This window comes from Melanotaenia boesemani, chromosome 1 (assembly GCF_017639745.1).
Source record: "Melanotaenia boesemani isolate fMelBoe1 chromosome 1, fMelBoe1.pri, whole genome shotgun sequence".
NCBI lineage: Eukaryota > Metazoa > Chordata > Actinopteri > Atheriniformes > Melanotaeniidae > Melanotaenia > Melanotaenia boesemani.
Window position 1 is genome coordinate 11,840,551 of NC_055682.1, and position 26,582 is coordinate 11,867,132.

The 26,582-nt window shown below is 37.6% G+C and overlaps 1 protein-coding gene and 1 long non-coding RNA gene across 3 annotated transcripts in view; one reads left to right on the top strand and one right to left on the bottom strand.

Annotated features, from left to right (window-relative positions):
* Nucleotides 1-4,596: 4,596 nt before the first annotated feature.
* Nucleotides 4,597-26,335, bottom strand: LOC121628479. The gene is made up of 3 exons (XR_006008185.1): nucleotides 25,976-26,335; nucleotides 13,276-13,279; nucleotides 4,597-4,607 (listed from the first exon to the last, which is right to left on the bottom strand). It is a non-coding gene; the product is annotated as an uncharacterized LOC121628479 (long non-coding RNA).
* The window catches only part of glceb (glucuronic acid epimerase b), a 67,317-nt gene continuing 61,127 nt past the window's right edge, over nucleotides 20,393-26,582 (top strand). For both annotated transcript variants that reach the window (XM_042011832.1, XM_042011790.1), the window contains exon 1: nucleotides 20,393-20,559. The gene's annotated coding sequence lies outside the window, so the exon portion shown is untranslated. The remainder of the gene's footprint in view (nucleotides 20,560-26,582) is intronic.

Sequence of the window (26,582 nt, forward strand, 5' to 3'; positions counted from 1 at the left end):
CCAATGTTTTCTTTGTAAACCATAAGGTGAAGATATTGGCCAGCGCTTGTGTTCACACTCACATCTTTTAAACTAGGATCAGACGACCTGCCTCTAGCTTGTGTGGTTGGCCCTGTGGCAGAAACCATGTGACAGGGTTGACTCTTGAATAGGACATTGTAGCAGCAGATCCTAAAGTCAAATGGAATTTTTTTTTTTTTTTTTTCTTCTTTTAGCAAAAGAAGGAGTAAAACTACTTGGAATTTTCTGGGCATTAGCTGGTTTAACTGGTTTATTTTTTTAAAGGAGCTTCAGTGCTTCCTTTATTATCTCCTTTAATGTAGGAAACACTGGAGCATACTTTATGAAAGGAAATAAGTTAAATGTTTCCTCGCTGCTTCAACTTTTCAACTTGCAAAATGAAGATCAATTATTTTTATCCATTTATCCAGTCACTCCAACCCTTTTTCATGTAAATAAATATGAGGGAAAGTGGGTGGATGTGAGCAAGTAATCAAGTAATATCCATTCATACATACATCCATTGGCTATACCTGCATTTTCCAATGCAGGGTTGTAGGAACTAGTAGTACTTTATATTTAATTTCAATCAAATCATTTACATAATATAATCACCAGGAAATAACGTCATAACAAAGACTTAATTTAAGTATTTTACGCACCATATGTGGAAAATTTGAAATATCTTTAAACAGTTTTGGTTCAAATCTGCAGACCACAAATCCCTGCCTGGTGAATTTGCAGTGAGATTCCCATTCCTGCATGACTGTCTTTTCCCAAGTCTTTAAGGGTTTCTGTTGGCATCTTTCACCAATACCATGGCACTTTCCACTGAGGTCAAGGAAAAGTGACCACAAGATGAGGTCATTATTTTAAAATTCAACCATACATAACCTGTTCTGTCTAATCAGAAGAATAAACACAGATTTGGATAAAAGCTTTTGCCTCTTATTGAACATTGAAACAAGCTGCATTTTTTTTTACAAAACATTCTACACAGGAATTTTCCATACACACAAACTTGTCTCACCAGCAAACTTTTGCATGAGTGGACATCATTTAGCAAACTAATAAGTGCATAATACAAATATGACCTAGTGGCATGTACAATACATTCAGACATTTACCTGTTTTTCAGTTTCTGCTATCACACAGCACACATCCCAGTCCACTTTCATCTATCAGTCCACACAACATTAAAAACACTCTGAGGACGCTGGGAGTATAAGCCTTTTCACCATGCCATAAACGTAGTCTGTTATGTGCCATCCTCTTTGTCAGAGCATGACGGTACATCCTCTCAGAGCTGCCAGTATTACTCTGTTTCTTTGTCTGGATCAGATGTGTTTTTAATTTATCATTAAGTTTACAAATATCGTTTGCTTTAAAACACTGAGTATTCTCTGAATATAGAACATTTCCATTAGGACTCCAATCTCAACATTAATGGATTTAACAAAAATATTCATACATTTTTATAAAAAAAAGAAATTAAAACATCAAGTTCATTGAACACTAATTAGTGTACAAGCTGCTGTGGTTAGATGCTTCACAACCAGAAGGTTCCTGGCCAGAAACTTTGGCTGGGGCCTTTCTGTGTGATGTTTGCATGTTCTCCTACAATCAAGAAAACATGCTTGCTGGGTTGATTGGTGTTGCTCTGGGATGAACTCGCGACCTGTCCAGGATGTGCCCTGCCTCTTGCCTTGTAGCCGTTGGGATAGGCTCCAGCCTCCCCACCACCCTGCATTGGAATAAGCAGGAATAGACAGTTGGACTGTGAGTCCACCAGCACAAGGTGCTTGGGTGTGTAAAGTGATCTTAGTGAGGCGAGTAATGCCATCGATGTGTCTTGATTTAATGGATCACTTCCCTTTTAAAGAGCAGTTTATGTTTGTGGTGCAGTGGGAGTGCAGAGTTTGTGGTGTGTGGCTTGTTAAGAGCATACAGTGCCTTTAACCTTATAAAGACTATCTGAGGTCATATCTGTCTTCTGTAAAAGAATTAGCTCCTTGTACCTGCTACAAAATTAAATTGCTCCGCATGTGAGGGAACAATGGGAGCTGGAACAAAATGAGCACTCAAGACCAACAGCGTCAGTAGACATTCATTATTCATGCTAATTGATTCTGGCAGTTTGGAGACAGTACCTTGTAATGCAACACCCATCCAGGACAGAAGGATAATAAACACTAAACTCTCGTCCAGCATGAATACTGAACAGGCTGCTTCCCTGTTAGCTGACTCCTCTCTCTCATATAAAGGTGCTAATAAAAAGAATTGTGTGACTGAGTATTGAGTGTGAATGTGTTGTTGCTGCCAACATATTTGAGTGTTAGTCCTAAATAGGGAAAATGAATAGGTTTTATTGTGATTTATATAATTATTTAAAGAAAGTTTGTGTTTTTTTCTACAATTTCTTTTTCTTTAATTGCTAAAGAGGACAGATGAGATGCGCATGCTCTTTGGTAGAAGTGAAACAAAAAAAAAGAAGGTCACATGCATCTTGATGATGGCAATGCACTCAACATCGCGCTGCAATTAAAATTTAATGAGGCCTCTCTATTCTGCTCAGCTAGGGCAGTCAGATGTTGCCATGCATACTCTCTGCTCTTCAGCAGCTTCCTCTTGCTTCCTCTTGTGCTCACAGGTCGCTACCAAGCTTCTTATTTTCCACTGGTATGCATTTTCAAAACAAACCACATGTCAAATAAAACTAACCAGCTTCTTTAAAAGAATTATGCACATATAGGTCTTCAGAGATGGTGCTTCTGTTTAATCAGCTGTTTTAGACGTGAATTCTTTAAATTACAGATGTGAGATCTGGTTCATATAGCAGGGGAATATTCCAGACCTACTTTCCTGTATCTGAGATGTCAGAGGAAATAAAGTCTTAATCAGAATATCATCACCTGATACTTTCACTTCATGTTTTATTTCAGCTTTATATAAACTCTTATCTGTTTGCATGTTCTTTTTGTTAACTTTCATGCTTACTTTGGTCTAATGTAATCTTACAAATATACGTATACACACACACGTGAAGTCTATCCCTCACTCTCAAACATGCATAATATCAAGCAGTCTTCCCTGAGCTTAAATGTCAAAATTGTGGCTTATGTATAATTACACAGTATTTCCATTTGCTAATCTGCAACAGTGTCCTCATGTTAATAATGAGGTTTACAGAGCTCTGATCATCTGCACCCAGTGGTGGACTGAGGCTGAGAGGCTTATTGAGGTTTTCAAAGATCGTAAACAATATTTCATCATATTAGCGACGTGACTCCATGTATGATTGCTTAGAGCTGACAGACAGCTGGATGGGTTTTGGTTCAATTTTATACCAATACATGGTCCCCAGAGGATGAATTGTTCCAAAATGTTTCAGGTACTGTGGAGCTACCAGCATTCACACACAGGTAGGAACACTGTATTCAAGGCAACAATGGGTTCAGTCATGAACAACAGGACATGTTGCACATCGTCTGAGTAAAAAGCTTCATTTTCATTCAGTTCTTCTATGTTTTGTGTTATTTTTGTTTGGCTAGTGTTAAGGACAGTTCTTTACATGGATGCCCCTTTACCCTTTTGTTTGCAATGTTTTGTCAAGTGTTGCCTCTATGAAGCAGCATAGAGACAGGAAAGGAGGTCAGGGAAATCTCTCTCCACTCTTTATCTGTTTGTCACTTTACCCATGAACTACACAATGCCCTTCAGTCTCACAGAAATATGTGAAATGAGCAGTAACTCTGAACACTACATTACATGGACAAGGCACATGATGTTCCAACAATCTGTGCTGGTTCATTGACTTGGTTACCAGGGTGACAGTTCCCTACCTCAAGTGGTATAAACAAATTCTGTGACACCAGAAATCAAGCTGTCCTTTAATTTTTTTTAAAGGTAACAATGAAACTGTAAATATTTTTCTGAAATGAGCTAAGTATTTCTGGTGCCTAAACATAAGCATACAGAGACTGATCACATAAATTATGTTTTAAAATTTAACACAGCACAATCATTGTTCTAGATGAAAAAATTCTTAGTGAAAAATATTCCATTTGAGCTGCTCCACCACCATCTGTTCCTTCCCAAATTAAACTTTTGAGAGTTTTCATCTTCTGAGTTTTACTTCAACAGGTTGAGATATTCACCTTCATCTTGATATGAATTATAATGAAGCTTATATTCAGTAAGAAAGATCTTCTCCCTCAAGTCTGCTTTGGTTTTACATTTTCCACCTCTTCCTTGAGCCCCAACAGAAGCTTATCCACCACTTTCTCCAGGGAGAGTCTCATCCAGTCCTCTTCCCTCACTTATGTCCCTGATTGTTTCAAAATTCTACATATTATAAGAATTTTTTTTTGTCTTTTCTTTACCGAAACAACTTGACTCAGCATCGCTTACTTAATAGTGGTGTCCAGTTCCTGATTTATGACTTGCAAACTAAACATTTTTTTTAGTTTCAGCTGTGCTGAAATAGTTTTCACTTCTATCCTCAAAAAAAAAAACAAACAAAAAAAAAAACAACTCAAAACAACAACAGACAAACCTGCTGCAAAACATGTTGATTTCTTAGTTAAAGGAAAAACTTCTACAAACCTCTGCTAGTTTATTTATGTAAAATAATCACACCACACCGCTGAGCATCAGGGACTGTGATTCACAGTATTTCCTCTTTAAAAACCTATTAGAAGAGCCTTAAAAACATCTACAAGCAGATAATTTAGTTATAAATAACAGACTAAAAACATAACCTTGTGTTCTGTGATTGTATAAGCTACTTTTGTGCTTTTCAATCGGTTGCAGCTGGAAATGTCAAAATGATTTGGAAGCAGCTTATTTTGTGTAATGTGTTCTATTTTAGTGTCCACTTTAATAGCCTGACAGTACTGAAAGGAAACAGCAAATCACTTGATCAACACAGCAGGCAAGACTGCAATTTTTATACCAATATGTAAAAATCCTTCTAACAGAAGGAAACGCCTTATAAAATAGATGCATCTTTCACCAGCTTTCAATACAGCAGGTTTTCTCTTGTCTCTTTTGTTCATTCACTGAAGAAATCTGGCATTATAAACATTTATGACCACAACCATGTGCTTCTTTCAGAAGGATGCATAACATCCTGGCACTCCAGATCAAAAATATTTAATTTCAGTGTAATTTCTAAGAATCACTGCAGGAATATAAGAAAGCTGAGTAGCTGTAGAGATAAAAGTCTGTCTTAAGTTTTTGATATAAAAAACTTTAGTAATTTGCATGACTTCTTCTTGTGTTAATGTTTTCAAAGTCTCCCTTTCATTTACATAATTTCCATTATCCCCCTTGAATATGTTCCAGCTTCATAAAGCTGCTCTGCGTTTTTTAGTTGGAACTCTCAGTCTCTACTCAGCTTGCAGAAAATGAATCTGATTGTTTTGTTTTACAAGAAAAGCTGCAGTTGTACTAATAAAAAATCCATATTGATTAAAATTTAACAACCTAAACCACTTACTCAGAAAAGTTGTTGCATGTTCATTGTTATATTATGATTTTATACCATTCTCTCACAACAGTGGAGACAACACATTCCTCTTAGCATGCAATGCTTTTAGGAAGAAGCTAAAATAGTCTTCTCCAAAGTAATTCTCTATGGGGGTCACAATCTCCTTGTAAAAAATTATATTTAAGCCACAAAAATTGCAACGACTTGGAATCCTACATCCCCCAGCTAACACCATGCCGATGGGCATACAAAACAAACAGTATTTTTTGTCGTTAACTGACTAAAAAGCATTATCTGTCCTAAAGCGTTCTTCATTATTAGTTCAGTGCTTCTTGCTCAGCGTCTGTAAAGCTGTAACAGTGGTGCTAACTGATTTAAAGTCACACCACAGCTGTTCTTGTCCTGTCTCTCTCTTACTGTCTCTCGACTTTTCACACAAGAGGTTAAGAAATCTCTACAAGGCAGCCGTTGGTGGAGAAATACGACACTTTCCTTGCTGCTTGAAAATTGGGCACAAAAGGTGTGACTTTTGTACAACAATCGAAACATGAAGCGTGAGAAACCTACTGTTTAGTTACCACCTTCCTCTGTTAGAGACTGTCTAATTTTACATGTGACCATGAACCACTCCACATTTGTCAAGATTTGTGCTTTATTGGTGTTAATCTGTTTGTCTTTGCAATTCAGGCTAAATACCTGACAGTTATTTTGGTTTTTGTTTCTTTTGTGTGTGTGTGTTCGTGTGTGTGTGTGTGTGTGTGTGTGTGTGTGTGTGTGTGTGTGTGTGTGTGTGTGTGTGTGTGTGTGTGTGTGTGTGTGTGAAGCCAATGGACAGTGCCTTTATCTACAACTAATGAAGAACTCTTGTGTGGGAAACAAAATACTTATCTTCTACTTATCTTATAATTAAATAATCTGATAACATTAAATAAATCTTCTTACTTTTTAATCTGATCATATTTAAGATATTTCTCAAATATCTCAAAGATGAGGAGGATTTCTATCCTTATAAACATGAAAAACACATGTCAGATTTCAATAGGCCAACATTTTAATGCTGTTCCTGATCTATTAATATAGTATAAAAAGTTCACCAATTAATTTTAGCAATCCTTATGCAACCAGAAAAAAAGATTTTGCTAGTCAGAAGTGGACAAAGAGCCTATGAGGGTGTCTGACCAGGAGTTTTTCTGTAATTCTTTTGAGCATTGTGGGTCATGAGGTGGGGGTCTTTCTGGATGAAGTATACTTTCCACAGATGTCATCAGATCCTTTCAGATTAGTATCTGGAGAGTTTGGAGGCCAGGTAACACTGACCTACTATCATGTTTTTTGAGTCTTTACTAAGTGGACTGTATGGAGTAAACTGCTGTCCTGCTGGGAGAGGTTGCTACTGAAGGACGGGCTGTTGCTAGAGGCATTTGTGCAAATGGCAATAGCAAGGTTTTCCACAAGAACAATTGCATTTTATAGTGTTTCTCAGTTTACTTGACATTGGTTTTAATATTAAGGCTGATCAGTGTGCATTTTTATACATTTACCACATTACAATTGCTTGTTAGCACAAATATCTAATCAGCCAATCATACGGAAGCATCTCAGTGTCTTTAGGCACATAGACATGGTCAGGATGGATTGCTGAAGTTCAACCTGAGCATCAGAATGAGGATGAAAGGGGATTGAAGTGAATTTGAACGTGGCGTGTTGGTCTCGGGCGAACTGGTCTGAGTATTTCCAAAACTACTGATCTACTGGGATTTCTACACTCAACCATCTCTGGGGTCTGAAAACAAAAGAATTATCCAATGAGCAGTAGTTGTCTAGAACAAAATATCTTGTTGATGTCAAAGCAGACATCAAAACTGGTAGACTGGTGGAGATGATAGGCAACCGTTACTCAAATAACCTCTCATTACAGTTAAGCTAAGCTAAGCATAATATAATCTCTGAACACACAACGTCCAACCTGAAGCAGATGGGCTACAGCAGCAGAAGACCACACCAGATGTCACTCCTGTCAGCTAAGAACAGGAAACTGAGGCTATAATTCACACAGGCTCACCAAAACTAGACAACAGAAGAATAAAAAAAAACATTTCTTGGTCTGATTGGTTTCTGTTTCATCTGCAGCATTTAGGTGGTAAGGTGAGTATGTGGTGGAAACAACATGAAAACATGTATCCATCCAGCCTTGTATCCGTGGTTCAGGCTGGTGGTGATGGTGTTATGGTGTAGGTGTTTTTTTGGTACATTTTAGTACCAATACCAGTTGAGATTAATTTTATCACCACAGTTTACATGAGTATTGTTGCTGACCATGTCCATCCCTTTACACTGTACCATCTTCTGATGGCTACTTCCAGCTAAATAATGCACCATGTCACAAAGCTCACATAATCTATATGTTTTTTTAAACATTACAGTGACTTCACTGTACTCCAGTGGCCTCCACAGCCACCTTTGGGGTGTGATGGAAAGGCTGATTTGCATCACAGATCATTTAGCTGAAGTCACAAGATACACACTATCAACAGAATTTTTTAGTACTGAAACAATGCTTGATGTTTATATCACCAAATATCCACAGAAAGTGAAAAATCAAAAACCCGTACTTTTATAATTACATGAACAAACAAACTCAAACAAATGCAAATATTCTAACCATCTCTCAAAATAAAACATTAGAGAAAGAAAACAGATTTTAAAAAATGTCACATTTCTTAAAGATTCATCCATTTTCTTTTCTACTTAGTCCAGTTAAGGGTAATGGGGAAGCTATCCGAGCAGTTAGTAGGTGAGAGGCAAAGTATACCCTGGACAGGTCGTCTGTCCATCACAGAGGGACAAACAACCCGTCGCGCACACACTCATTCCTGGGGAGAATTTAGAGAGACCAATTAACCTAACATGCATGTCTTTGGTCAGAAGCCAGAGCACCTGAGAGAACCCACGCATACACAGGGAGAACATGAAAACTCCAGAAAGGCCACTGTTCGAACGTCACCCCCAGCCAAGGGTTGAACCAGCAAGAGTTCTGCTGTGAGGCTGCAGTGCTAACCACCACACCACCGTGCAGCCCATTTCCCAAACATGCTGGATTAAATAACATCATGTTACAGTCATGAATGGAACCAAAGAAAACTTAAAGTTATTCAGAATCACTTTAAATTACAGACACCAAAAGCTCACCCCTGACCAACACTAAATTTGTATGAGGCTTCAAAGCAAAAATCTCAATGCACAAAAGAAACTGGAGGCAGAATGTTGAAAACACAAACTTTACCAATGAAGCAATTAAAAAAAAGGCAAACAATGGAGGCTGTTCTAACAAAGCTCACAGGAACAAAAAACAGTACATGGGGGCAAAAACCAAGAGAACCGTACAGCGAAGCTGAATGGGAGGACTGAACAGATGGTCTGAAAAGGACAAGAAGAACTGGAGGTATGAAAAATACTGAGGGTAACTACGTTACTGAATGTAGGTGTAATAATAAGAAACAAGGAGCAAGTGGTGAGTGGCAAGCTGGAGAGAAAAGAAAGACACTGAGGGCTCTGGTGGGTGGAAAAGGCTGACTTCAGGAGACAAAGTTCAGAGACAAAACCAAAATTCACGACAGCATGCTAGTAGCTGTGTACATGTTTGTGTATCTTTGCACCTGCATGCATTCATGTGTATGTTTGCTCAGCTCTGCTGCTCGTGGGAAGGAACTGAAGGGTGGTCTGTGACAAAGGAAGGGGCCAGTGACTCATGTGCTTAAATTATCACCTCTCTGCACACCAACCTCAGTTATCCAACCATCACTCTTCATAATAGAACTGTAGCAGCAGTATGTCACCTGGTTTTGGAACAATCACATATTTAAATTCAACCAACCCTGAAGCTACATGGCAGAAAATCCTCATTACTACACATCACAGCCTGTTTGAAAGCCAAAATTCCTCACTGACATTTGATTAGCTCTTTAAACAAATCATGACAGGCTTCCTTTCGGTGAAACCATGGACGATAAAAATGTATGCACCGTCTGAGAAATGCTCAGGCTCAAATTTGTCAGAGTGCGCTTTAGCTCAGTGATGGATTGCAAATGAAAAAGCTGAGCTTTCCCTTGGCTGTCAGGAGATGCTGCCAGCTTCAGCACTTCTATAAGCTCTTAAAAAATGAGCTGCTTTATGGTAATCGCCACAAAAGTTGTAAGGTAATAAATAACGAAAGTGAAACGTTCCAAGTGTTTCGACCAAAGCAAGTAATTACTCTTTACCTACATTAGCTGTTGTAACAGCTGAGTCATATTATTGTTGTTGACTTTTGCCCCCACTTTGTCAAATAAACTGAGGCTAAGTTTTGCATATGCATTCCAAGGATGACTATTTCTTTTCTGTGGTCTTGTACAGAAATGCAATTACTGTTCATTTCATATGCAGATTATTCAATCACAGAATTTGGGAATTCTTTAATCAGTAAATATCAGAATCAGGTGAATAACAGTCATCTCCTTAGCAAGTGATTTTGTTTGCATTCATTGAAAGAGGGCACAGAGAGCACAAGTGTGAATTTGCATATGAGGATATAAAACTCAAATTGCTACTTGGATGCTGTGGTTTAAAAAGCTTTCTTTTTTCCCCCTCATTCATCAGCCTCCTTTATTCCACTTTTTTCCAGTTAAGCAGAACTTCCCGCAGAGAAGAAAGGTGGCTTAAAATATTTATGAAAAATAAACTCACCTCTGTTCTTTTTTTGGTTTCTTTGTGCAATGTCCCACTTAAAGTAAATGAAATAATGCTGAAAGTCACAGTCCATGAATCTTTTATGACCCTGGGACAGCACATAAAGAAAGAGACAAAAGCAGGCCTGCTCATAGAGCACTCTGTCTGGACATAGAGATCAATCAAAAGTCAGTCAGACAGACTCACCTCTGTGTGGAATCTTAATCGACTGTGACTCAGAGAATTTGAAGAGAAAGTCAAGTACTAAAGTGATGCTGCTTCACACAAAAAGGACAAAAATGACATCTATAAAAAAAAGAATGACATATTTACAGTATATAATAAGTCACTTCTCTGCACAGGTTGTTGCTGTGCAAATTAAGTCACATGAGGTGAGATGTGATGCTTCAACAGATTTGTGAAATTATCTCCAATATGGTTCACATTTAAGATCTTTACCTTGGGTGAGTAAAATCTTTATTTTGTTATTTTAATTTTTCTCAACTGTGTAAAAATTCATTAATAAAAAAACAAATATCTGCTTATGTAATACAGGTCATGTGAGGAGAGCAGACTTTACCAAACAGTCGGGAGCAGTTGGAAGGTATTTCATGGTCAAAAACAAAAGTTTGCACCCACAACAACAGGCTAAGATGCTCTGTTTAGATCGATTTGCACCCACACTTCTTTCACCAGCTCTCCTTTTTATTAGTGCGTCATGTTACAAAAGAAAAGTACAAAACAGCACGAAAATATCAGGCACAACACATATTATGCTGATTTCGGCATCTCCTGCCACAAGTTCAAACATGGAGATCATAAACTTGACACATCTTTCCTTGGTTAGCTTTAGGCACTAAAACCATTGGATTAGGTTTAAACAACAAACATATTAGTAAGTGGTAGGATAACATCATCCATCCATTGTCTTTACCAGCTTAATACAATGTAGTGTCATGGTCCCAGGAGGAAGTGCAAGCTGATCACAGGCAGAGTAGAGCATTTATCCCCCATTCAAGTCATCTGTTGCTTCCTAGCCTCCATCCGGTCAAGGGAAACCTGGTTCCATTGTTTTTATTCATCATAGTGGTCTGTTGAGACATGCTTTGTCTGGTCCCCCTCCTGGAGACCTGTTTGCCATGGGTGATCCTACCAGGGGCATAAAGCCCCCAAAAACAAAACTCCTAGGATCTTCAGGACGCCCATACCCCTCCACCACAGTAAGGTGGCGTCTCAGGGAGAGGCTTACCTACCCTATCAATTTTCATTACATAACAGTACAAAAGAGTATTTACAGAATGAAACTCTCTCACAGTTCTGCAGCTTGACAGCTACTCCAGGAGACAGTTACCCTTCAACATACAAGGTGAGAGAATTGTTGTCCAATTTCCATGAGTGGATGGGCTTAGTTTGGAAAGCAAAAGACTCATTCACTTAATGCAGTTGTTTCACTTTTAGTTTGGGGCCGTGTTGATTGCAAAACCTGCATTTGTTCTCTAGCTAAGGTTAACTTCACTGTGATGCTCACACAATTCTTATACAGAGGTTTTTTTTTTTTGTTGTTTGTTTTTATTGCTGTCTAAATTACTTGCTGAAATGAAAACCGAGGCAGAAATGTATATTAAACTCACTTCTCTGGGTACCACTTCTCAAGAAAGCACACATCTGGGAGTAAACTGGATAAAAGTTCAGGTTAGCACCAGTCCACTACAACTTTAAAACCACTGACAGATTAAATCACATTATTTTGTCACAAAGTAAAGTTTGGAAACCCTGCATCCTTTCTTTCATGTAGATGCTAGTCTAACACCTACCTAAATATTTTTGCAGACCAGTCATACCCTATGGCAACAACACTCCCCTACGGTAGTAGTCTTCCTCAGCCAGACTGGTCATGAACAACTGCTTAATGAACATAATTAAGAGTCTGAGACGTTCAGCCAGCCACTAAACTCTCCAGATATCAGTCTGATGGATCTGACGACATGTAGGAAGCAAACCCAATCCACAGAAAACCCAAACACACAACCCACAGGGCCCAAAGGATCTACTAGCCCCCTGGTACCAGAAATGCCAAGAAACACCCTTGCATTCCTCACATGTCTGTTTGAGTGCATCAGTTAAAACAGATCATCTTACAGGCATTTTAACTGCTAAAGCTAACTACATACAAGCCTGTATCAGTTATGTCCCATGGTGCCAGGTGTGAAAATTAGAATTTGATTATTTCCCTTTGCTCCTCTTCTTCTTCAATTAGCAACACAGCTTTACTGTTGTCAAGGACTAAAAATGTAAATTAGCAATCTTACTAATAAATTGTTGTCATTCAGAAATATCTGTTTGCTTTTGGATGCTTTATTACACTCATCCTAGTTTGGTCTGGTGCGAAAAAAGATATTTGGAAAAGAAATGATGTGGTCTAAATGGTGCAGCTGTATAAGTTAGAAGTTTAATTTGAATGCCTTCATCCACAGTGAGACCTCTTCTCTCTCTATCTCTGTCTGCACAGCCCTGTCAGTCAATTTATTCCTCTTTCTTGTGCCTGAGGTTGAAATCAGATTCAGAGAGCACATTAAAGTGGCATACCTATCCTGCTTTTCCTAAAGTTATAACGAGAGACATACTTAGAATACAAATAGCCATAGATCAAATGAATGGTGGGGATCTGAGCACCTTATCTCACTCAGTCAGTTTGGACTTGGCGCTTGTCACAAAGACCCAGAGAGACACAGAGATCCACCAGCAGCCCTCTGGCTTTATGGCAAAAAGGTACAACTCGCAAATGTCACATTACATTTTGCCATCAATATTTGATTCTATTTAATTGCTTCTTATGTTTGTGTTCATATTTTTCCCCATATTTCCCACCTTATTTGATTTTTTTTTTTTTTTTTTTTTTTTGCAAAGTAGTTCCATGTGATTTCAGTTTATGCAACATTTTTATGAAAAGAGTTTGATTTTTTTTTTTTTAAGACTGAGTATTAAGCTCAGTAATCCTTATTTTATGCTGCCATTGCTTTGAAATTATTTCTGATAGGTATTAAAAGTAGGGCTGATGCTTCAAGTTCTTTTTAAATAACTTCACTGAGTCCAAATTTCAAACGGAGGGTTAGTGAAGACTTTGAGAACTTAAGCCAGAAAACTCCTTTTCTGATGTGATGTGTTTTATCAGCTATACCTTTTTCCACCTAAAAGAGCCTTTTAGTTTCCATAATATCTCTAATATCCCTGAAAGCTGCTGCTGCTTGTCAGCAGACATATAATCATATTTATTCTAAAACCCTTGTGGAGTTTTGCCAAAACTTATCTCTGCACTCCTTTTTTTCCACTTTGGATCCAAAAGTGAAAGAAATTTACAAAACTATCCTCTTTAAATTGTCATCATCCTTAAATGTTTGGATCTGCTTTTGCTTATTTTGCAAACTTCTCCTCTCAGCAGTGCATCCCACATTTATATGTTGCATGTTGGTTCAACAAAAGGAATTTAACCTCTTAACTTTTGTTTGGGGCTAGGCCACACTTCAACCACATCTCTAATCACCTGATGTGTCCTCTCACCTGCTTTACCACTCCTCACCCATCCACTCTCAGTCCTCTCTCATCCATTCATTTGTCCATCCATCATGCCTCCCTTCTTCACATATTCACCCATCCTCAGCCTCCCACATTCATTCATATTCCCTATCTTATCTTACCCATCCAACCTTCTTTTCCTCCCTCTGCATTTATGCCTCCTTTCTTCCCTCATCCATTCAACCCTTCTTCCTTCCATCATCCTTTCATCTTTTCTACCCTACCCTCCCTCATCCAACCATTCATCCTTTCCTCACCCCCTCATCCATTCATCTCTTTGGGCCTCCCTGGTCCTTCCATCCACCCTCTTCTCCCCATCCTTCCCTCTTTCATCCATCTATCCATTCATCCACCCGTCCATCCGTCAGTCTGTCCTTCCTCCCCACACCTACACTGAGTCTCCTCTTCCCAACCTTATCACATGAGACACCCCAGATGAACCAATCAGAGAACACTTAAATCTCTTCATAGCATCATTCAAACTTTTCATTAAACCAGTAAACCCACATCGTTGACACGTGTTCTTTGCTAATTCATGAGCTGCTATTGGTTACACTGTCATTTTAGACTTGAGTACAGAGATCACACCAGCTGCTCTTTTCATAATGATAACTTCTGTATTCAGATCAGCGTATAAACAAACTCTTAACCTTAAAAGTCCATTCTCACAAATACACAATACAAAATCAAATTATCTCCTGCAACATGACTAAATATTCCTTTATTTCTTCCCATTTATTTCTCATTGTATATTTTCCAGCAGCTTTTCTTACTCTTCTCTGTACAGTTATTTTACCAACTGGAAAAAAATTGCCTTAATTTACATAAAGTTCCCGAGCAGGCTGAGCAGCTCTGCACTGTAAGAGAGATCATGAAGCCTTAACAGTCTTCATAATAATAATAATGATAATATCACTTTGAGTTATGATATCGTAGTAATATCAGCAGGCTTATGGTGGAGAAGCACTTTAGAAACAGAATAATATTAGAGCTCCAACTTAGATTGTTTTTTGTGCTAAAAGTAAAGCATAAACATCTCATTAAGCATGCTATTATTTCCATCTGCATGACTAATCTTAGTGATCATTTCATCTTTAGGTTGGCATTTTGTTATAACTCCTCGAGATATTCACACACCTCAGTATTGTGTAGAAACATGTAGGTTTTCTAAGATACTTGATTTGTCAGAATTTACTGAAAGCTTTATCCCTCAGAAAGTATCCTGACAAATAAAGTAATTTTTTATTGCAAATTATCACCACTGTCCTCACAATCAATGTCTGAAAGACAATTATGTGTTTCTAGAAAATGACAGAAAAAAGCCAGATGAGATATTCATGTTGCATCAGACTTGAAAGGTATAAAAGCACTTGAACAAGGTCTGAAAAGTAGACAAACTTGTTTTACATCCAGCCTTAGAAGAATAAAAACCTGCAATATGTGATGTTATAGCGCTGTGATGAAAGATCCAAATCCAGAAAACGTCCAAAAAGAGAACAGTAATCTTGCACATGTGATCAGTCCATCAGAAAAACTAATGCCTGATTTACACTGCAAATTTTGGGCTGTTCCAGACAAAAGCTCATGAGACAGTTGGGGCAGTTTCATAGGGTCATAACCCCAAAATGATGGTTTTCTATCATACGCTGAGAGATGTTCAACGGCGGCCACTGTCAGATATTTTGAGATGTCGATCTTACAGTGTGTGTGCTGCTAACCTATAGGAATGTAGCATCAGTGTATTTGATGTGTTCATTAAAAAACACCCCTGAACAATGATGGAAGCTAAATTATAAGGTTAGTGTAACTTGCGAAGTAAGTCAAATAAGCAAATCTGGTTCAGTTGCAGCAACAGAGGTTCTGTCTTCAGGATGCTGATAACCATGGCCATGCAAAGAAAGACAGCATTTAAAGAATTTTTAAGAGAATTTGCATGGAAATTAAGTATACCACCAAAAGCTCAACTTGCATTTATTACTGGTTACCAGAAATAAAATAACGTATTTTCTTGGCAAGTACGGTTTGTACACAGATTAACAGGAGGAGAGCAACTGTGAAATATAATTCAGTGTCTGGCCTTGAAAAAATGTACTGTCAAATCTCCTTTTCATTGGTAGCTGCTGCTCACCCTGTACACTCATGACTGCAACGCAGACATGAAAAAAAGCTACCTTTTGAAGTTTAATGATGATACCACCATCATCCATCAGGCTGTAAACAACGATGAGGCTGCACATTGGGTAACTTACTGAACAGTGCCAACAAGACCAAAGATCACATAGCCGATTTTAAAGAAAAAGGAAGTAAACATAGACAAGCCTTTCTACGGGTGAAGCTGAGCTGGAACAGGTAAACTATTTTCCTGGCAATCAAAATCAGAAATAACTCCTCTTCATCGTTGCTACATATCTTCAGCATAGTAAAGGCAACTCAGAAAGTACCTCCTAGAACAACAACAACAACAACAAAAAAGACTAAACGAAGCTAATTTACAAAAGAGCAATGGAGAGCATTCTAACTGGAGACATCACAAACTAAGAAACGTGTGCATTTGACAAGACAGGAGGGCTTTGCACCAGGTGATTAAAAGTGCCCCGAACATCATCAGTACCCATCTGCCAAGCCTCCATAATATCAGTGAAGGGAAGTGTTTGCACAATGTTCGAAGGATACTAAAAGAAAAGGAAAAAAAATCTCCAGTCACAGTCTTTTCACCTTCCTGCCATCTGCAGTAGCCTGAGTTTCCTCAAGCTGTGAGACTTGTAAATTCCTCCTCTAACCTCCACCATTACAAGAACTTTATTGCTCTGTATTGATCATTTATTCACTCTTATTTAACTGTTTTGTGAGTAGCACAGGGGCATCACGTTTTGAATTTTTTTGTTATACAACTCTGGTTGCAGATCATTAAAATGACTGTTGAATCATGTATTTTTCTCTTGTTTTGGCTAAAAGTTTTTTCCTGTTCAAGTTTTCAAATTGTGGACATATTTCACAAAAAATTAAAACATTACCTTCTTGTAGAGCTGATATTCAAGACACGCACATAAGAACTAACAAACCATGATGCCTTTTCTTATGTATAACCACAATTAAGACATTAGCATGTTGTAACTTTTAATGAGAAACTTGTTGCGGTGTTGCATCACGCTCATGCTCTACCCTGGGTTCTTTTTTGCCTGTGAGGATATGTGAGGATATTCCCTTATTCTTTCTCACAGTCTTTTTCATAAGACTTGGCGTCACTGTGTCCTAAAGAGAAGTAAAGTTCTCATTTATTTATGTCTTAAGTGGAATATTCTCATGAAGCCTCACAAATGAGACAGAAGAACTTACAGGAAGCTAGAAACTGCACTTTATGTAACACACTTCAGCATTTCAGAAGTGTTTTCCCTTTTTAGTTTAAGAAACTGCTTTACTCCATGTTTTATTTATTTGCAGTATTGTGGGAAAGATGCATGTTCTTCCGTGTTTCTCAAGGTTGCAGGGAGATGTGGAATACATAGAATATAGAGCATAGGACAGTTCAGCCGTTGAACAAGGATGTGCCAATAAACAAGCCAAATAACAGGTGAAGAAGGTGAGGCAGCGCCTTTTTCACATCAGACAACTGAGGAAGTTCAGAGTCGCTCTGAAAAACATGAGGATGTCCTACACTGGAGTTGGGGAGAGTTTTGTGACTAGTAACATCACCCAGTGACCTACTGATTTTGACCAGGGGGCCCTGCAGGTATGGGGATATTTCTCTATCTTTAATCAAGATCATTATTGATGGATTTGAGAGCAAGATGTCTTGTTTTCACGCTCATATATAATTTTGCTCTCTCTCTCGAAACTCTGCTTTCACACTCAAAAAGTCCCTTTGTGGGCTCAAATATATTTTTCATCCTTTCAAAACTCTGCTCCTCTTCTCAGGTTTAGTGTCGCAGGTTCACATCTCCTGCGCTCAAGCTTAGTCTTTTTCCTTCACACTCATACCCATTCTCTGCTCTCTCAGAACTTCTGTCCTTGGATGTCGTTTCCTCTCTCTTGGGTTGCTGAATTAGCTGTCTGTCAAACATCCTCCAGCCAACAGAATACTAGATAAATGATCAAGCAAATCATCTCCATTTGCTTCTGAGTGTTTTTTCTTTTCCTTTTTTTATCTTTATCTTTTTCAATGAAAGACAAACACAGTAATTTAACAGAGAAAATCTGAAATATCATTGATAATCTAACAGAACCAAAAACATACAGACCATGAACACACAAAAAAGACATCAAATTGAAACAACAGAACAAAGTTGAACCAGGATGAGCATAGACACTAATTACTGAGAAAACCTAACTCTGAGAAGAAGTAAAAAAAAAAATAATAAAATAAAAAATAGAAGGGTGAACAGACGATTACCAAATTAATGATAATAAGAGGATAGCATGAAATACATGGGAATACATGGCTCAACATCATACGCTATCTTGGGTGCAAGAAGATTGTTAGATGTCAGGATCAATCTGTTTCTCCCTGCTACCTTAAAGGCACAGTGTGTAGAATTACTGACCTCTACTGGTATAGATGGGTATATCACATTTGGGAATAAACAATAGCCATCAGTGGCCAAAATACTTCCAGAAAATAATCATCATTCTGGAAGAAAAGATCACTGTGATGGCTACCATATGGACTTTACATTCTGACAATTTTTTACGACAGAAATATACGACGCGGAGGCGTGATCCATCTGATGCGATTTATGATAATGGCCACCTTCGAGGGCATTATCCCGCTTATACTATGGTCCATTAAGAAAGAAAGAAATATTAAATAAATTATTAATATGTTATTGTTGTTTTTTACCGGTAAAATCATAAGTTTTTCACAAGAAGCGGCTGAGTGGACTATTTCGTTGTGATGCGTTGCCAAGGTAACTGGCTCTAACACAGAACCTGCAGTTTAGTCGGCCGCAGAATGTTACAAACATTTCAGAGGGTGGGTGCAGCTCTTACAGCTTGTGTGTATCCAGAGGATGGTGCAATATTTTGTTTCAGTCAAAGTCCACAGATAGTTTCCTACATTGTTCAATAAGCCTGCAGGCTGCTCTGATCTGGCGCGTCTGCAGCCCAGGGTCTGAGTTTCTGTTGCCACAGTTACCAACTACCGTTTAGTCAGCGCGATAATTTACAGCAAAAAGGCTATTTGGCCGGAAGTTATTTTATAGGTGTCCATTATCACTTTTCAGTGAACACCCTAAGCAGTGCCACCATTTCTTGAAAGGGATAGATACCCTGCTGAGCAATTTATGGATCAAGTATGTTCTCTCATTGTAAAATTCTCATTTTTACCATTAGATTTTCTGAAATTTTGGTTTACATAATACTCTTGGTAGATATCTTCTATCTACCTCAAAATCATGCCTTAGGTAGTGAGAACAAGACTTTTTGACCGGAACAAAGTGTTTTTTTTTTGTTTTTTTTTTGTTTTGTTTTTTTTTTTACTGAGAAGCAAAAGTCAGAATCTAATCAAATCATATGCATAATAAAGGGAAGCTAGGCATGATGTGTTATTTGCTTTTATGCAAAAGAAATCAAGACAGTGTTGATTAAAAAATCAAATAATGCTCTTTGGTCACTTGTTATTATGCCACTTGAGGCTAAAGTAGCTGCTTTTGCAATATACATAGGGTTAATCCCTAAAGTGAGCACAGGCACACCTGCAAATAATCAATTTTAAAGTTTGTGTCTGCTGCATTAGTTAAAGAACAAATAAAACACTTTGCAAAACCTTAACTTTAACACATGTGAATTTAAGTACAGGGAAAACGACCTGATATCATTTTCATGTAATTCACAGTTCCACCACACAGTGGGAATTTGGTCATTTATCACACTCTGAGCTGTAGTGTACACTCAGCTACACAATGGCTTCCTTCAAATATGCTTTTTTCTTATTGGAATTTTTTCAACTCATTTTAAAGCTCCTTTAATACCTAAATATGTAATATGAAATTAAGTTTGTTTTTTTTTATTATTAAAACATATTAATAGATCTTCCCCTTTAAATTGTGTGCTGTAATGACTTAAATGAATAGCAAAAGTACATGATGATAATCTATGATAAGATGGCAAGGCAATTTATTTGTATCATTCATGTAAAAGACAATTCATGCTTTACATGAAACATTAAAAGCATTGCAGGTGGTGCAAAGAAAGCATTAAAAAGTAAAGACATATAAGGCAGCAACAAATAGCACAAATCACAATAAAACAATAAATTATAATAAAATGATTCAAATCAAGATAAGTTAAAGATTTGCCCTGCAGATTTCATGCTTAGGAGTTTAAGAAAAGAAATGTTTTTAACCTTTATTTTAGTGTTTTAAGTTCTATCATTTCTATTATAGTTATATTCAGTTTTGTCAGCAGTCCTCATCACACACAGATAAATAGATAGATAGATAGATAGATAGATAGATAGATAGATAGATAGATAGATAGATAGATAGATAGATAGATAGATAGATAGATAGATACAAATTCATTGCTACAGTAAGCTAATTTGATTGGTCGACAGATATCTCCCTTGTTCTCGTCCTATCTCGCGATACCGTAAATCCTTCCCTGTGAGAAGCAGCCTCTTAACTGTGTTCAGTCGCTGTTGTGGCTGCGAGGAAGAGCAGTCGAGCAGTGTGTTGGTTGACCGTCATTCAGCCGGAGGCGTAACGGGAGTATCTTAAACTGAGCAAATAACCGAAAACAACAACTACTGGTCTCTGAACGAACTCCAGCGTAGCACAACACAGTTAATTCTGCAGGTAAGGTTGCTATTTTATGTCCTGTTTGCTCCATCTCTTCCGACACTCATATGTAGGGCTAGCTGATTATTTTGAGTTTTACATCACAAAAGCAACATTTAAGTCATACTCGTCTTTTTCTAAATTTCATCGCATCATTAGTTACACTCGTGGATCAGTTTTACCATAAAGTCCGTGTTTTAAAACACTCGGCGTGTCGGCTTGCGTTAACGGAATCAGAGGGGGAATGAAGGAACTTCAAAGCTCACTGTCGACTCTGTCTCTGGAATGCATATCCCTGTTAGCTTGTATGCTAACGATACATCTGCTTACTATAAAGTAGCTGAGCTGTTTCCCTAGCTAGCTGGCTGGGTCGCGTGTCAGCTCAACACAATAATATCAGTTTTACAGTGCTGTCCTGTTGGAGAGGCAGTGATGTTCGGGCTGTGCAAGGAAGCCATAATGTTTTTTTTTTGTTTGTTTGTTTGGGTTTTTTTTGTGAATGAAACTAACGAACTTGTGGCACTGGTTAGCTGAGTCTTAAAAATCTAAATACCTGTAGCAGTTTATATATTGCTCTCCAGTTTGATTAAACGTATATATATATGTATGCATCAACTTCATCCTCAAAGCTTTGCACCCCACCCACAAGTGTCACACATTTCTTCTGCTGTCCTGTTATTATACACTGAAAGTAAATGATCACATCTGTGCAAATGTGCTGTTGTGAGTACAGTGTAATAATATATGCACTGACTTTGATTTTTTTTGTTTTTTTTTTAACTTTTTTAGACAGTTGTGCTCCGCACCACTCGCTTTTACAGCCAAATTTTTTTCTGCTCTGGCACATAGATGCTGAAAAAGTGCATTGTTAAGGATCTTTTTGCATTTGTAATGCGCCCTTTTGAAAACATTAACACATCTATATCTTTAAAGTCTTAGAAAGAAGACAAGAAGGCATTGTACATTCCTGTTGGAAAACTGTCTGTGAGCTTATCGTGCAAAGAAAAATGTAAAATAAGAGAAAAATTCATTTTCAGGCCAATATATGCACTGCAGGAACTATTCATATTGGTTTGATTAATATGGCTGCATATAGTAAAAAGCATACCTTGGTCAAAGTTATTTTCTAACCCAATTTACAGTAGCTGCCAATTAGGTAAAACTGAGAAAAAGATCACCATGTAAATTGGCATTAAATAATGTTTTTAATTTTGTCCCCAAAATTCTCATTTTGTTTAAATGTAACCTGTTTTGCAACAATTAAAAAAATTGTAGTTTAAAAATAATTGTAAACTCAAGTGGCTGTATTGAGGTTGCTTTTTGACTGCCTAAAATGAAACAAGAGGCTTATTTGTGCAAATATTCGATAATCTACTTGCATATCTGGTTGTTTTTAAAGGGAAAATATCTATCTATCTATGTATATATATATATATATATATATATATATATATATATTTGTGTGTATGTGTATGGTATTGTAATATAGTATGAATATGACAATTTTTCCAATTGTGATTTCCAATTAAATCAATGGACTATAATGAATTGGCCATTATTTGCAATGCTCTACTTATATTAGTGACTCTTTCAATGATTGTCAATGAATTAATGACTCTTCATGTGATCTTGATGCACGGAGAGCATTATTTTTATGTTAAATAACCATCTAAATAAACTAATTGAACAGCTTCAATTTAAGGGCTGATTTAAGGAAGATTGTTTTGAAATTGCAGTGATGAATATTGTCCAGTGCCCTGGGACTTTATGCAATGATGAGGATTTTGTATGTCAAACTACACCAAAGGCTATACAGGATTTTTTTTCTCTCTATCTCTTTAGTATGGTTCAAGACAACTAAACACCTTAAATGCCTCACATTTTTTTCAAAGCCACCTGCAACATTTTTTTTTAACTTTTTTTTAAATTCAATTACTCATGCTATGTTATGAATATTTCGGTTTTGTGCATTTTGTATTCTCTGGGAGGGATAAGCGCTGGTCTGTCAGGACCCTTTGCAGGATTACATGAATGTAGAGAATGGATGGATGGATTGATAATGTTTTCTTAGTCATTAATTAAAACTTACCTTGAAATATTGAGTGTGATTATCTAGAAAGTTGAATGAAGTGCAGTGTGAAAGCAATTCAAAGCAAAGGCAGGTCACTTGCAAGTGAAGCCTGGTGCAGTTTGCTTACAGTGTAGTTGCAAACTACACTGTAACTACACTAACTATCCAATGAACCCAACAGAGGAAGTACTTCATTGTTTACATGCTGTAAACGAGCCGGATGAAGAGGAAGGATTTCCATTCTCCTTCCTGACCAGTTGATGAGCTGGGATTTCTTCCTCCTGCTTTTTGTTCTTGGGGTGTATTCACACCAGCATTGTCTGGGGGACTGGGTTTGATTGGCTAGGGAATTCAAAATATTTTCATACTTTGGTTTAATTTGCTTTGCTTTTACGCTGCACTTTAGCAAGCTGACCAAACCGCCTTGATCATCGTACGCACTTAGAACAGCTGCTCACTAGGGGGCGATATTTCCAAGAACGATCACTCACCAATAAGAAAGAAGAAAATCCATCTCTTTGAGTGCACCAGACCAAAGTTCACTTGCAAGTGGACAGAGACCGCCAGTTTTTAAGCAGACCAGAGTTTGCTTCTTTGATTTGTACCAGAGTCCGAATGCATGTTCACACTGCTGCGAATGGACCACGCTATCCGTGGCAGCGGACCAGGGTTTTGCTTAAAGTGGCTTAACAGTGTCATTGTGGATGCACCCATGGCAATACCACCCCAAGCGAGCTGCTGTTGTAACTGCATAACAAAATTCCTCTGACTATCCTGGTGTGAATGCGACGTGTCAGCACCTAGATGAGAAATCTTTCGTCACTGGTATTGATCAACAGCTCTATACTCACCTATGTCCTTTTTTATGCTGGTTTAAAAAAATAAAAAGAAAAAAGAAACCTCTATCTCTTGAACGCAATGTGAAAGTGTTGAATCAACATTTGGTCCTGCATCAGATGACTGCAGTAGACATGGGTTTGTCTTTTTTTCCTTACAATGTGCAGAAGCCCATTAGTTGGGATGGAAAGATGTTCACGTAAGTGATCAGCTGCATTGTTTTCTAGAGAAGAAACATGGACAATACTTAGTGACATTTTTTTTCTTTTAAGGCTGGTTTGTGGTGGAATCCTCCTTCATTTGTCTTCTCACGCAATAACACAAAATGCAAATTGCTTATATTTAAGACAGAAATTCTATTAACCTGAGTTAAAGGGGTTTCAGTTCCATACCAGAAGATTCTCCTATTTTAATTACTCCAGCTGTGTGGATTGGCAGGAAGGGGCCTCTGCAGTGATTGTGTATTGGGTGACCTCATGCTCAGCTGTGTCTAGGCATGTTCTGTGCAGGCACACCAAACTTGTTCGCTGCTCTTGCTACACAGTACTTGTAGATGTGGTGTTAACCCCCTACCACAAAAAAAAAAAATATCAGTCCATTATTTCCAGTAAATATTAAACATAGTGCTCCATCTAGTTCTATGTGCTGAATTCAACAGCCTGCAGTTTTCTGTGCCTGTACTTTGATTTACTGTTGATGTATGTCCTTCCAAAGCCATTTCAGTCTCTTGTCTGATGAGTGCCCTTAATCAACACATTTCACAACACTGCATGGAGCAGTCAAGTGTCCTTGTAGCTGAAGTTGGTTCTTCTCTTCAGATGTGGGGGTATGAAACACAGAGAAGCACAGTGCAGAAAGCTGTGCCATTTTTTTTTTTTTTTTTTAATATACAATGAATAAATTAACTTAGGTTCATTATTTTGGTTCATTAACACTTGCACCGACAAAAATATGGATTACAGGCAGAACATTTGACTGTTTCACAATTTTTTGTTCTTATATGTTTAATTTTACAACAGAAGAATTTCCCAAAACATGCAGCAACGCATTAAATAACTGGGAAATTAAATATATAACCTTAAAAAGTAGGGCTGGGCGATTTGGCCTAAAAATAAAATCTCAGATTTTTTATAACCAAATCCGATTTCCGATTTTAATCGATTTTTTTCCCTTTTCTTTTACAAAACATAAATAAACTTATTAAAAAAATTCATTTGTTTATATAGATGAATGCTAGCAAAAATAAAGCATATAATGTCATAGCTCTTCCACCATATAAACGACTTCATATCTTACATTGAAATATGCGACACAATGCATCCGTGATCTCTTTCCATCTGGATCCTTATCATACAGGATCCACTGCAGAAATAATTCCCCTGATGAAGGTTGTCTCTTAACTAGTGTTTGTGGGTTAAGTTGATTTCTGCATCTCAAAGAGAGCAGCATTTCTCACTGCAGTTATACGCACAGCTAAATCCCAGGTGTCAGTGAAGGGTCACTTTAATGAAAATCTGTCAGACAAACACCATTCTGGTGTGGAGGGAGGGCTAAGTCTGCAGCTAACTAACTATGGAAAAAAATCCCGATTTTCAAAAAAATTAATCTCCAGAAATGGAAAATTCGATTTATCGATTTTATCGATTAATCGCCCAGCCCTATTAAAAAGTCAACCTATAAATGAATAGTATAAATGAATGATAAATTAATTAAATATATCTTGTTTTGTACTTCCTGCTGATGCAAATTAGAAGTAGGTTAAAGTACAGGTAGAAAAATATATATATATATAAAAGGTGTATGCCTTATATAACCAACATGAGTGAAGTTAGCTCTAACATTTTACATGCACATCTTGTTTCGGTGCTTCACACTTCAAAATAAGAGTTCCGCTTACAATGCTAACGGCTCAGACTGATATGGTTCAGGACCACCTTGTTCATGTGTAGTTGAGGAGATTCAGGAGAGGAAAAATCTTCCACCTGAAAGGCCGCTCGATGGCGTAGATGATTTGTGAATCTCGCTTTGCATCTTGCCAGTGAGCTGAGCTGCTGTCTGTCAGTCATTTCTGCCTATGTATCCTGACCCGGCCACTCTCTGCTCCCTGATCACCCCACACCTCCTACCCCAATCCTTGTAGTTTCAGGCATTTTTCAAATTCGGCAGTGGGTGGAGTTACGCAAAAAGTAGGGTGTGTAGTTACACTTTAAATACGTCACATCTGCCCCCTGTCCAATCATAACCCTTCCTAACCCCCTGATCTTAAGTGGAAATTGAATAAAGGCGGTTAAATGTGTTTTCCATGTAAACTTCGATTCGGAATGACAATTTCCATGTAAACGCAAAGGAAATACTTTAATTCTGAATTATTTATTTCTGAATAATTAATACAGAATTAAAAAACAGTATGTAACCCTGGCCACTGTCAGTATATCTCAGAACTTTTAATGGGTCGGTCTACCATTAGCTTTGGGGGGAGTGATTCTGATGTTGCTCTTGCCCTGTAACCCCCAAAGTAACACTAACTACTAGGGTTGGGCATCTAAGGTATAATGCCGATCCAATACGCATCTCGATACTAAGTATCCGATGCGATATATTAACGATACATGTGTGGCATTTTGCAATGCGGTATGATACGATTTACACCCATATCACGATATGATGCAATAATTCAGTACTATTTAAATAGATCAATTTCATGTAGTAATGTGAAAGAGGATGCAGTGCCAATGAATTAGTTTGATTTTTTATTAACCAAGTAAAGCCAAGACATTTTTACAAACTGTTTTTTCTCTCAGAGCTTGAGTGTTGGTTTACAGTAAGGCCATTTTAAAACACATGGCACATACTTAGGCCATTTTAAAACACATGGCACATACTACTTAGGCCATTTTAAAACACATGGCACATACTACTTAGGCCATTTTAAAACACATGGCACATACTACTTAGGCCATTTTAAAACACATGGCACATACTACTTAGGCCATTTTAAAACACATGGCACATACTACTTAGGCCATTTTAAAACACATGGCACATACTACTTAGGCCATTTTAAAACACATGGCACATATTTAAGTATTTCCAAGAAAAACAATGTATGAGTGCAATATATACTAAAATATAT